The following is a 13939-nucleotide window of genomic DNA, read 5'->3' as shown; positions in this document are numbered from 1 at the left end:
TTTGCAAAAATCCAATTATTTTCAATAAAATGTCAGAAAAGAATTAATTTTTTTTTATACGTGTTATACAATTTTTCAAATTAATTCAATTATTTTCTAAAATTTTAATAAATTCTTTAAAACAATTCAATTATTTTTATAAATTGTAAAATTCTTTGCAAAAATTCAATTATATTTTTAAAAATTTTAATGATTCCTTCAAATCAATTTAATTATTTTTTTAAATAATATAATCTTTGCAAAAATTCAATTATTTTCAATAAAATGGCACGAAAGATTAATTTTTTATTTCTTTGTTATAAAATTTTTCAAAATAATTCAATTATTTTCTAAAATTTCAATAAATCCTTCAAAACAATTCAATTATTTTTATAAATATTGTAAAATTCTTTGCAAAAATTCAATTATATTTTTAAATATTAAAATCTTTGCAAAAATTAAATTATTTCCAATAAAATGTCACGAACGGTTTATTTTTTTTTAATTCGTTATAAAAGTTTTCAAAATAATTCGATTATTTTCTGAAATTTTAATAAATCCTTCAAAACAATTTATAATTATTTTTATAAATATAGTAAAATTCTTTGCAAAAATTCAATTATATTTTTAAAAATTTTAATAAATCCTTCGAATCAATTCAATTATTTTTTTAAATAGTAAAATCTTTGCAAAAATTCAATTGAGCTCCCGCGGGCAATAACTCGATCTGCGCTCGGACGCACTCTCTAATACCAGTCGGGTGGCAGTGAGTGGCGCAGAGGCGCTCACTGCTCCCCGACTGGTACTAGCGCTTGCGTCCGAGCGCAGATCGAGTTATTGCCCGCGGGAGCTCAATTATTTTCAATAAAATGTCACGAAAGGATTTATATTTTTTCTTAACACATTATACAATTTTTTCAAATAATTCAATATTATTTTCTGAAATTTTAACACATTCTTCGAAATAATTCAATTTTTACAAATTTTTAATATAATTTTTGAAAGAATTCAATTATTTTCTATATTTTAATAAAATTCCTTCAATAAATTAAATTATTTTAGAAAATTGTGATAAAATTCTATGAAGAATTTAATTTTCTAAAAGTTTTAATAATATTCAATAATTTAATTGTTTAATTTCAATTATTAAGAAATACGATTATTTTAAAAACTTGAGAGAAATTGTTCATAAAATTCAATTACTGACAATTTTTTCAATTAAAATTATTAAAATTATTTAAGAAACTTCATTATCTAAAAAAATTGAAATAATTAAGATTTTCAAAAATTTTAATAAAATTTTTGTCAAGAATTCAATTATTTTCATAAATAATATAATTTTCTTTGAAGAAATTCAATTATTCTCATATGTTTTGATAATATTTTTTGCAATAATTAAATTATTTTCATAAATAATAAAATTCTTCGAAGAAATTTAATTATTCTCAAATTTTATAATAAAATTCTTTGCAAGAATTCAATCATTTTCAATACACAATATTAATTTTAAAATTAAAAATATTTGAAAAGAAAAATTATTTTAAAAAATTAGTAAACAAAAAAACAAATAACTAACTTTAAACTGCGAACTGAATACCGGAATACAACGATTATTAATATAGATTAAATTTTTTTTGAAATTATAAAAAATAATTTTAAATTCTTCTCAGAACACTTGTCAAATTATTAGCAAATAAATGTAATCAATGCAGTTAAATATTCGACTATTTTTTTCCTCGAAATTCTCATTGTAACGGAATTAAAGAATTTGATAAAGAATTTCTCTCTTGCTCTTTTTTTTCACCCTTGATGAAAAGTTTGACACAAGTCAGAGAAGAAAGTTTTCAAAACTTCATAAGAAGCAGAAAACTTTGAGAGATAGTTGAACTTTTCTACAAAAAAAAAAAAGAAAGAAAAAAAGAAAAGAGGGATATGCAGAAAAAAATTGACAAATAAATTGAAAAAGTAGATGAAAATATTCACGAGAAAGTGAGAGAAAAAGTAAGTTATAAGTGAAAAAGTACATGTATAGGAAAAATTTCTATATGCAAAATAAGTGATGCTTATATATTACGTACTATTTACATACATACTAATACACGTGCCCATTGCACCATATAAATGACGTTTGCAAGGATGCAATTGCGAAAACAATTTTATTTTTCGCAACATCACAATCCAAATAAAATGAAATGTTTTTCCTTTTCATTGAATGTGTGATATTGCGTAGTGTATGACCCCTGCGTGGCAAATAGGATATCTAGATATAGTGTAGAAAGTTGGAAGGATAAAATGAACGGAAATGAAAGAAGAAATAAAATGTTACATTTGCTCTGTACATATGTATGCTTCTAAATTGAACAATAATATATTCTATATATTTTTTCTATACGTTGATTTGTCACCAAACGGAAATTAGAAAATAAAAATTAATGTTCATAACAATATATATATATGTAATCTGAAAGTAATTATTTTTTATCATCAGAGAAAAAATTACTTTTTTTCAATCTTTCGTAATACCTATGGACATGAAACACGGTTTCTTTTTAATTAAATTATAAAATTTAGATTCGAAAAAAAAATTGTATAACGATAAATGTACTGAATAAATAAATAAATATATCTAAATAGTAAATAAATGAATTAAAATTGTATTAAAAATAATTTTAATTCTGTATTTATCTATACCTATTTATCATTTATTCATTTATGTACTATTTAGATATTTATTAATAATTCATTAAAATTTTATTAAAGTTCGTCAAAAGAATTCAATTATTTAAAAATTTGTTGATAAAATTCTATATGAGAATTCAATTTTAAGAAACATTCAATTATTATTGAATAAATTATTTATTTTTGTATTTAAATAATTGAATTCTTGTAGAATTTTGTAATAAATATTGATTTAAAAATGAATTTTAGTTAAAATTTTAAATAATAATTGAATTTTAAAAAGGTTTTAAATTAAAATCGTTGAAAATTTGAATTTTTTTAGAATTATTTGCAGTTTTTATTTTCTAATATTTCAATTTCCAATAATTCATTTTCAATTTTGAATGAATTTAATTAGAAATTTTTAAGAACTTAGATTTTTGAAAAATGTAAATAATTCAAATTCTACTGATATTAATTACAATTTCTAATAAATATTTGTGGACGTCCGCATGAAAAGGGACCACTTTGTCGGTTCTAGATTCCGAGATATTCGCAATTTACTAATTTTGAAGAAAAATATCGAAATTTTTTTTATCTTTTTTTCTTAATCTACAGGGTCTATCACGTCGATTCATGCAGTTTTTATTAATTTATTGACACTCTAAGTATTTTATTTCGTTGTTAGAAAAAAAAAATGAAAAGGGACCACTTTGTCGGAAATCTGTTATTTTTTCATTGTTTCAAAACGAAGGGAGGGAAAAATTCGAAACCTATTGATTTTCAATCTTAAGGGTGTACTAGACTTAAAACAACTCTTATCTGAAGAAGAAAATTTTCCCAGAAGAACTAAAGATATTCATATTACAATCTTTGATTTCGTTTTTCTCGAAATGACGTATTTGATACTCCAAACTTTAAAATTCTGTAACTCATCGAATTTTTCACCAAAAAGGTTGTAAGACCACTCAAAATTTTCCAAATTTTGTCAGGAATTCGCCCATATAGATAAGTCCAATAGTGCCAAAGTGGTCCCTTTTCATGCGGACGTCCACATTTAATTAATTATAAAAAATATTGAATTTATAGAAGAATTTTAGTTAAAAACACTAAAAAAATTGAATTTTGAAGAAGTTACAAATAATTGCAGAAGTTCAAATATTTTCGAAAGTAGGTAATAAAATTCTTTGCGCAGAAATTCAATTATGTTCAAATATTTAAAAAAAATTCTCTTTGAAATTTCAATTATCATTATAAATATAATTAAATTCTTCTCCGAAATTTAATTATTTTCAAAAATTTTAATAAAATTTTTGGCAAAATTTCAATTGTTTTCAAAAACTTTTCTCAATTCAATAATTTTTTATATCCACTATTTTAATAAAATTTTCCAAAAGAATCTGATTATGTGAAAAAAAATTATTAAAATTCTACGAAAACATTAAATTATTTTCATAAATAATAAAAATTTCACAAGAATTCCGTTATTTACAAATTTTTTATAAATATCTTCGTAAGAATTCAATTATTTTCATAAATAATAAAATTTGTTTCAGGAATTCAATTATTTTTATAAATAAAAGACTCTTCGCACAATTTCAATTATTTTTAATACAATTTTCATCGAATTCCTCAAAAAATTTAATTATTCTTCAAAATTTTATTAAAATTTGTCAGAAGAATTCAATTATTTAATAATTTATTGATAAAATTCTTTATGAGAATAATCAATTTTTAGAAACATTTAATTATTCAATAAATCTATTTTTCAATTTAAATAATTGAGTTCTCATAGAATTTTGTAATTTATTAATCAATTTTTAATTGATTTGAAAAATTTTAGTTATAAACTCCAAAAAAAAAAATTGAATTTTGGAAAAGTTACAAATGATTGCAGAAATTCAACTATTTTCAAAAGTAACAAAATTCTTCGCAGAATCTATTCAATTATGTTCAAAAATTTTTTTTAAATTCTGGTCAAATTTTTAATTATCTTTATAAATAATAAAATTCTTCTCCGAAATAAATTCAATTATTTTTTAAAAAAATTTAATAAATTTTTGCCAAAATTTCAATTATTTTCAAAAATTTTCCTCAATTCAATGATGTTCAATATCTAATATTTTAATAAAATTTTTCAAGAGAATTCAATTATTTCAAACATATTTTGATAAAATTCTACACAAACCTTTCATTATTTTCATAAATAAGAAAAAGTCACAAGAATTTAATTATTTACAAATTTTTTATACATTTGTACACAATAATTCAATTCTTTTCATGAATAATCAATTTTTTTATAGGGATTCAATAATTTTCATGAATAATTTATACAATTGTACAAATGGGACTTCTTAGTACCCGCATAAAAAATAAAGAAATAAATAAATGAAATTTTATACAGGGATTCAATTATTTTCATACATAATAAAATATTTCTCATGAACAAAATTATTTTCATGAATAATAAAACTCATCGCAGAATTTCAACTATTTTTAATACATCTTTAATCGAATTCCTTGAAAAATGTAATTATATTCTTAAAAATTTTATTAAATCTTTGAAAAAATTAAATTATTTAAAAATTTGTTGATAAAATTCTTTATGAGAATTCAATTTTAAGAAACATTCAATTTTTCAATAAATTATTTATTTTTCTATTAAAATAATTGAGTTCTCGATTAATTTCGTAAATTTGAATTGTAAACAAATGGATTTGAAAAAATTGTCAAAGAACATTTCTAAAAGTTATTAAAAATAATTGTCTTAAAGAAGAATTTTAGTTAAAAATTCCAGAAAATAGTAATTACTAAATGAAATTAAATTTTTTTTTAGTGTTTGTAACTAAAATTTTTCAAATCATTTGAAAATTGATTAAAATTACAAAATTCTACGAGAACTCAATTATTTAAATTGAAAAATACAAAATTCATTGAATAATTAAATGTTTCTTAAAATTGATTTTTCTCATAAAGAATTTTACATATATCAACAAATTTATAAATAATTGAATTCTTCTGCCAAATTTTAATAAAAATTTGAAGAATAATTACACTTTTTGAGAAATTCAATGGAAATTGTATTAAAAATATTTCTAATTGTACGAAGAGTCTTTTATTTATAAAAATAATTGAATTCATGAATAAAGAATTTTATTGTTTATGAAAATAATTGAATTCCTGAAAAGAATTTTATTATTTATGAAAATAATTGAATTTTCTCTGTAAATCAGTGAAAAGTCTGGGTAAAACAAAATTAAATTTTTGTGGCAATCCTGATATTATATGATGACCCAAAAATGATAAACCCCCATCAAATCTATTTTGATATTTTCACCCCTCATCATATAAAAGGAGTCAATTACTGCGATTTCGCAATCTTTTAATGCGAATATAAATATATAGCGATATATAGGTGAAGAAACTGTGATGAAGAATCGTTTATATATTTTTACTTCACTTCCGTGTGTACAATCGAGACATAAAATGCGATAAGTGGCCTATAAAGGGTTCCACCTTGGGTTCCACCTCGATTTATGAGAAAAGCAAAAGAAGAAGAAGAGGAGGAAAAAAAAGACGGTTGGTAGTTTAGTTTTAGGGTTCAAAGATCCCATCTCAACAATAAGTCTACTTGAGAATGTATAACCCTCCTTATTTCTTTTCACTGTAACAATATTCTCTTCTCTCTATGCTTGACACTTGAGAATTCTATAGGAAACGATCTCCTACGTCAAAAAGGCCCTATGTGTGTTTCATATCCCAGGAGATTAGTTTTTACCGCGTGCATTATATAAGATATTCCCCGACTGACATTAAACTGACCATATACATTGGATTAAGTTTCCCCTTTTTTCGAAACATCACACGATATAAACACTTTTATCCCTTATATTTATTGTCCTTGTGTTCATAATCTTTTATGTGAATGTGTATTTGAATTCGAAAAATAAATAAGTGAATGTCCCTTTAATATATAATATAAGTGAGAATAAAGTTTTATAGATGAGAATATTTTTTTTATTTTCTGCGAAAAAAAATTAACTGCATTGAAAAAATTTATTTGATTCTATTTACCCGATTACTTGTCTATTATCAAATAAATATTTACTTGAATCAATTAATTTTTATTTAAATCAATTAAAATTGTAGATTTAAATAAAAAATTTCGGTATTTCAAGCCAAAGCCATTTAATTTATTTAAATAGAAATTAATTGTTTCAAGTAAATATTTAAATGTCACAAATAAATGTTTATAGACAATTAATCAGTTATTTGAATCAAATAAACTATTCAGCATTGCTACAAAAATTTTATTTTATTTTTCCCTGACTTTTCCCTGATTTCCAGACAAAATTTTGTCTTTTTCCCTGACCGTAAAGAAATATTCTAATTCACTCTAAGAATTACTAAATACTCAAAAAAATGTTCTATTAGATTTATTTACGAATTTCTCTAATTGTAAAATTATTCGAAAACAACAATATCTTCTTTTTTAAACAAATATTTAATCAATATTACTTTTCCATATGAATTAAGATTTGGAAAAATTTTTTATTTAAACCTTTTAAAATTCAATAATTTTTAAGAATATATTATTATAAAACACGAAGATATCGAGCACTCCGAGTCTTCGACTCGGAATGATCGATGTCTTCATGTTTTATAATTAATAATTAAAGATAATCGAGTGATAAAATCATTATTTTATATTATATAAGAATATTGTTATACTGTAACTTCTTTAAAATTATTTTCATCAATTCAATTATTATTTTTTAGAATTTTTAAGTAAAATTTTTTTTAAATAAATTATTTTTAATAATTTTAGAAAAAGTTTTTTAATAATTTTCAAATCCATTTGTTTACAATTCAATTTTACACCAAATTTCGTTTATTCGGAAATTCGAAAATTAATTATATATTAGAAAATAAAAATATGAAATAATTTAAAAAAAAATTCAGTTAAACTTTTTCAAAAAAATTAATTCTGCAGAATTGTTACTTAAAAGTATGAAAAATTCAGATTTATAAAGATTTTAATTTGAAACCTTTTCAAAATTCTATTATTTCTAAAAATTTACGCTGTAATGCTTTTAATGTTCAATTATCATCTAAAATTTTAACTAAAATCCATTTTTTAAACAATATTTATTAGAAAACTCTACGAGAATTCAATTATTTATTTCTTTTTTTTACAATCAATTAAATAAAAAAATAAATAATTTATTGAATAATTGAATGTTTCTCAAAATTGAATTCTTATAAAGAATTTTATCAATAAACTAGCAAAATTCTTTGCAAAAAATCAATTATTTTTAATACAATTTTAATAAAGTTTTTATGAAAGAATTCAATTCAATATTTTTCGAAAAAATTCAATTATTTTCTAAAATTTTAATAAATCCTTCGAAATATTAATTCAATTATGTTTATTTATAAATAATAAAATTCTTTGCAAAAATTTAATAATTTTCAAAAAAAATTTCACGAAAGAATTCAATTATTTTCTTAAATTTTAATAAAATTTAATAATTAAATGTTTAATTTCAATTATTAACAAACACGATTATTTTAAAAACTTGAAAGAAAATTTTTATAAAATTTCATAAAATTAATTTATAAAATTCAATTATTTTTAAAATTTTTAAAGAAACTCCATTATTTAAAAAATAATCCAAAGAAATTCTTTGCATAAGAGAAAAAAATTATTAAAGAAGTTAAGAAACAAAAAAGCAAACTAACTTGAAACTGCAAACAGATTACCGGAATACAACGATTAACATGCTTACGAAAATAATTGAATCTCAGTAAAAAATTGTATAGTTTATGAAAATAATGGAATTATCACGAAGAAATTTATAACAAATTTGTAAATAATTGAATTCTTGTAAATTTTTATTATTTATGAAAATAATTAAAGGTTTTCGTAGAATTTTATCAAAACTTGTTTTAAATAATTGAATTCTTTTGGAAAATTTTTATTAAAATATTAGATATTAAAAATCATTGAATTGAGACCAAATTTTAAAAATAATTGAAATTTTGCCAAATAAATCTATTAAATTTTTTGAAAATAATTGAATTTCGGAGAAGAATTTTATTACTTTTAAAGATAATTGAAATTTTGACGAGAGTTTTTTTTACACTTTTGAACATAATTGAATTTTTGCAATAATTTGTAACTTCTCTAAAATGCAAATTTTTTTAGTGATTTTAATTGAAATTCTTCTATAAATCCATTAATTTTAATAATTAATTAGATGTATAATATTAAAAAATTTAACTAACTTCAGAAGAATTTGAAATATTACAATTTTTCAAAAATCTGAGTTCTTTAAAATTTCTAATTAAATTCATTCAAAATTGAAGATTTATAAAATTTCAAAATAATACCTTTTGAAGTTCATCTATTTATGAATAAAGTTATTTAATTAGAAGTTATTGTCAGAAATAGAAAAAATTGAAGGTTTCTTGGTAATTTCATAGTTTATGGGGCAAACAAACAAACAAAAAAAAAATTCAGAATTTTCTTATGAATTCTAAAAATTTAATTTTTTCCAATACTTTTAATAAAAATTCCTGACTTTTTCCTGACCAATTCTACTTTCCCTGACTCTTCCCTAAATTCCCTGATTTGTAGCAATTCTGCTATTTCCATTTTTTTTAATGGCAAGGTAAAATTTTTGTTTAGTCAACTTATTATCTGCAATCGAATTTTCATTTATGAAAATAAAACTTAGTTTTCTTTTGCAAAATTAATTGATATATTTGAATTAATTTTCCACTTAGCAGAATCTCCATTAAATTAATTTTCCATATAGAAAGATTTTCATTAAATAAAATATTCACTTAACAAGAATTCTATTAAACTAAGTTTCTATTTTGCACAATTTTTATTAAACTAAATTAATTTTTAGAACAAATTTAAATTTACTTTTAAATTTAAATAATTTAATAACTTTAGAACTAAATTTAGATTTAGAATTAGGAAAAAAATTAGAGAATTAAATAAACCTCTGAGAAATTGCTTATTATTTCTGTCCACAAGGACTAAAAGAACCACTTCCAACACTAGGGAATAAAAATCTCAAGAGTAAACCAAATCTCAAATTTTTTATTTAAATAAAACAGAGTTTTATTATTCTAAAAAAATGAAAAATAAAATAAAATTCTTTCCACAAAGTGAATATAAATAATGTTCCGCATGAAAAAGAAAATTCATAAAAATTCTCGATAAGCCGATAACTTTCTCCTGATGTAGCTAATAAATTTGTCTCTAATAAAATTGAGGTGAAATCTTAAAATGTCTCCTAACTTTATTTGAATTGCTCGGGAAATTTTCTGTGATTTCATATAGTTCGCGTGACTTGTGCTAACATTTTTTTCCCTTTCTCCCTCCACCTATTTGAAGTTTCAAGAACGGGGTAATTTAATTATTTTTTTCTCTTTTTTTTTTTGCAAGAATCACAGAAAGACTTGTATTCAATTCCCCTCGAGATTTCTAGCATAAGATTTTTCAAAATGAAATTTTGTATGTGGGTTTCAATTTGATTCTGTTTATTCATCACATTGATAGAAAAATACAAGAGAAATAAAAATAAATATAGTGTAATAATAAACTTTTTTTGAATAAAACTTTCATTTGGGGAAACAAAGTTTTAGTCAATCAAAAGAAAATCAAAAGTGAAATACGTGTTAAATTAGTTTTTTTTATTATTGGATTTAGGAAAACTACTAGTGGATTTATTGGACAATTTGAGAAGATTTTTTCGGAAGTAGAATAAAAATAGACTGGAAGAAGAAAAATAAAATCAAAGGAGATTCTAATTGTATAATTACGTAAATAATTAAATTTAGATACTAAGTGGTAGTAGTGAGAGAAAATAATAATAATAACTGAATATAATAAAACAATAAAAAAATAAACATAAAATATTTTTTCTACTTGAAAAAAATCAAATAAAAATATTTAATTTTTTTAAACCAAATTAAATAAATAAAATAATAATATAGTTACCGGACGAAGAAAAAACTATTCTGACATTTCTGTGCGTGAAAACTGTTTTTAGTTTCTTGATATAAAAAAAACATTGCATTGCTTATAAGAATAAGTGCTTTTTATGGGGAAAAACTCATTTTTTTTCTTTTCGAAAATCTACCATTTTATAAAGCCTATACTTTCTTTAGGAAGCAGAGATAGAAAATCACGGGTCAATCCTATTATCCGAAAGAAGCTTCCTCAGAGCGGAAACGTAAATAATTGTAGTGAACTTGTAACAAAATCACTGTGACGTTAAAACTTTTGTTTCAAGAGATTTTATCAACAAGATATATTTATACAATTTCATTAATTTCCTTCGAGAATTAAGATAAGCAAAATATATTTTTTTTAAATAAGAAAAAATTATTACGAATTCCCGTCTATTATTATTGAACAATAATTACTTATTTCTTTTTTGTTCTTTATTAATAAATTTGTAATTAATTAATTATAAATAATTAAATCAAAACCAATGAGATTAGTAATAATTAAATCGAATGGAATCCAATTATTAATAAATAAATTAAATCTGATCTAAATTAAAAATCTAATCTACCATCTAAATGTAATCTAATTATTAACATAGTTATTAATAATTATATTAGATTTTTGTTTATTTATGAATTAATATTAGTAAATAAATTCTTTATTCAAAAATATTTATTTCGTAAATAAATATGTATTTATTACATTTATTTATATTTTTTACGTCCCAAAATTTTAGACCGTTCATATGAACGACGATATTTTTATTACTTTATTTTTGTCATTTTATTGTTTTTATGTAATATGATAATTTTCATTAATAATTTTATTTATTATTTTCATTCCTAATCTGAATTTAAAAAATATTATTTACAGAAAATTAATTTTTATTAAAAAATAATTTTTAACTTAATAAATGTTGAATTATAATATTTTTCATGTCGGTCTAGTAGTTTTTAAAAATATTTGAGCAAAAAAATATTTCGCTTATTTAAACGTTCGAAACTTTGGAAAAATTTGTTACGGAATAATATTCGTCAATAAATAATTATAATACGATTTATTCATATTTAGTTACGAATAAATTTTTATAAATAAATATAAATTAATAATTAAATAATTCATTCACAGTAATTAATAATTACTGAGGAAAAAATGAGCAAATAAATTCACTTTAAAAAGTAAAGCGCTGCATAAGTCAAAAATAAAAGAATTTTAACTTTCATGAGAAATAACATTTTTTTTTAAAGTTTTTATCCTATCATTTCCATAATTTAACGAATTAATAATAATTATCAGAATCATTTTTCAGAAGAATTACCAATTTTTGAGACTTTTAGAGTTTTACCTTGAATTCCATTGGCGAATTTTTTATTTTTCGAAAAGCTTCTTGCTTTTTTTGATTGGAAAGAAACACAGCGAATAATTTTTTCCTCATTGGATTTCTCGTAAAATTAGAAACAAGACGAAATTAAAAATTACATTTTGTCCAAATTTTCGTGACACTGAAACAAAAGTAGATGAATCAATATTTTAGTTTTAGATCTACAGAAAAGAAACAATATTACAAGAGCAATATTAATTTGTTTGTTTCTTGTTTTCTAATTTTTTTTACTAATTCTTCTTTTTAAATATTTTTAATTTAAAATTAATAAAAGTCTAATCTAATGTTTTGAAAATTCCTTAAATAATAATAAAAATTCACTGAACAAAATAAAAATCATAATTTATCTGTAAATTTCAATTAATATTTTGGAACAAAAATTCTTACTTATAAATTATTGTAGAAAAATGAATTTTTAAGGCAAAAAGTAAATTTTATTTATTTTAATATCTTGTTCAATGTAGAATTAAAAAATTATTTTTTAGAAATTTGTTATCATTTTTGTTTTAACTAATTCGAAGTTTTAATAATTCATATTAAGATATATGTATTAAGTTTTGTGAAACATTTTTATGAGGAAAAATTTAGAAATTATTTTTTCCATAATTTTTCATAATTAAGTGAATTGTATTTTAATTTTTAAAAATTTGTTATAACTTTTATAAATTTGAATCAAAATTAATTTTAAACTTGCATAAGTAGAATATTATTAAAAAAAATTTAAATAATTAGATTCTTTCGAGGAATTTTATACGAATTGTATTGAAAATAATTGAACTCTTATAAAGAATTTTTGAAAATAATTGAATTTCTATGAAGATTTTTAAAAAAATTGTTTGAAAATAATTAAGTTCCTTCGAGGAATTTAATATAAATTCTATTGAAAATAATTGAATTCTTTTAAAGAGAATTTTATCCAAATTCTTAAAAAGAATTTCATTTTTTCGATAACTGTTATTAAAATTATATTTTTCGAAAATAATTTAATTTCTAAGAAAATTTGTATTAAATATTTATGAAGATAATAAATTATAACCACTAGTTAATAAGTTAAAAAGTGAATTTAAAAAAATTTTGAATCTGTAATTAGTCAAAAATTAAACAAAATTGAATTGTTTTCAATTCTCAGTTAGTTCAATTTTTAAATTGACATGAAAGTAAATTAAAAATTAAAATTGTAACAGTCACGTGACTTATTACTCACCTGGTGTTAACAAGACGATTAACCAATTAAAATTGAAATATTGTTATAATTATTCTGTTGTTGATCTCTTGTCCCAAAGGTCAAATAGTCATCTGCTTGTTGAATAGAAATTGAAAATAGAATTTCCGCGTTTATATTTCAATATTTATATTCTCATCGCTTTATTATCCTGCTAATTGAGTCTAGTCCCTTGTTGCCCTTTTGCATGTCAACACATTGTCTTGAGTATTAAGAAGTTTATATCGCTCTGCCTGAAAAAATTCACAAAGTTAACAAAATTCTAAATATTTATAATTTATTTTTAATATTTTAATAACAAAAAATGCATATTTAAAATTTTAAATAATTAAGTAAATTATATTTTCATTATTTAGAAAATAATACAAAATAAAATGAATATATCATAAATTGACTAAATATTTAGTCTTTAGTTTACATATTTGCCAAATAAAGAAATAAATAAATATCATGATTCGAAGTTAAACGTTGACTTCGATATTTTATTATTTAATTATTATCTCTAGTTTATTTTTTTTCCTATTTATTTTTTATTACGAGAATTAATCTTTATTTACTGAAACTAAAAAAATTAATTTTCTGAATTTAAGTAAATAAATAAATTGACTGAATTTAAATTTAAATAAATTTACAACATACAAAATGATAGACTAAAAAAAATTCATAATAA

General features: G+C 20.5%; 2 protein-coding genes across 4 annotated transcripts in view; one reads left to right on the top strand and one right to left on the bottom strand.

Moving 5' to 3' along the window:
• The window catches only part of LOC122498626 (allatostatin C-like), a 68220-nt gene that overhangs the window by 50744 nt on the left and 3537 nt on the right, over nucleotides 1-13939 (top strand). The gene's annotated exons all lie outside the window — the stretch shown is intronic.
• LOC122498560 (DNA ligase 3) overlaps nucleotides 13318-13939 on the bottom strand; it is a 50895-nt gene continuing 50273 nt past the window's right edge. For all 3 annotated transcript variants that reach the window (XR_006301243.1, XR_006301244.1, XR_006301245.1), the window contains one exon: nucleotides 13318-13502. The gene's annotated coding sequence lies outside the window, so the exon portion shown is untranslated. The remainder of the gene's footprint in view (nucleotides 13503-13939) is intronic.

The sequence above is a fragment of the Leptopilina heterotoma genome, unplaced genomic scaffold (genome assembly GCF_015476425.1).
Source record: "Leptopilina heterotoma isolate Lh14 unplaced genomic scaffold, ASM1547642v1 Lhet_10, whole genome shotgun sequence".
Lineage (NCBI taxonomy): Eukaryota > Metazoa > Arthropoda > Insecta > Hymenoptera > Figitidae > Leptopilina > Leptopilina heterotoma.
Note: the sequence above shows the minus strand (reverse complement) of the source record. Positions and strands in the feature narration are given on the sequence as shown.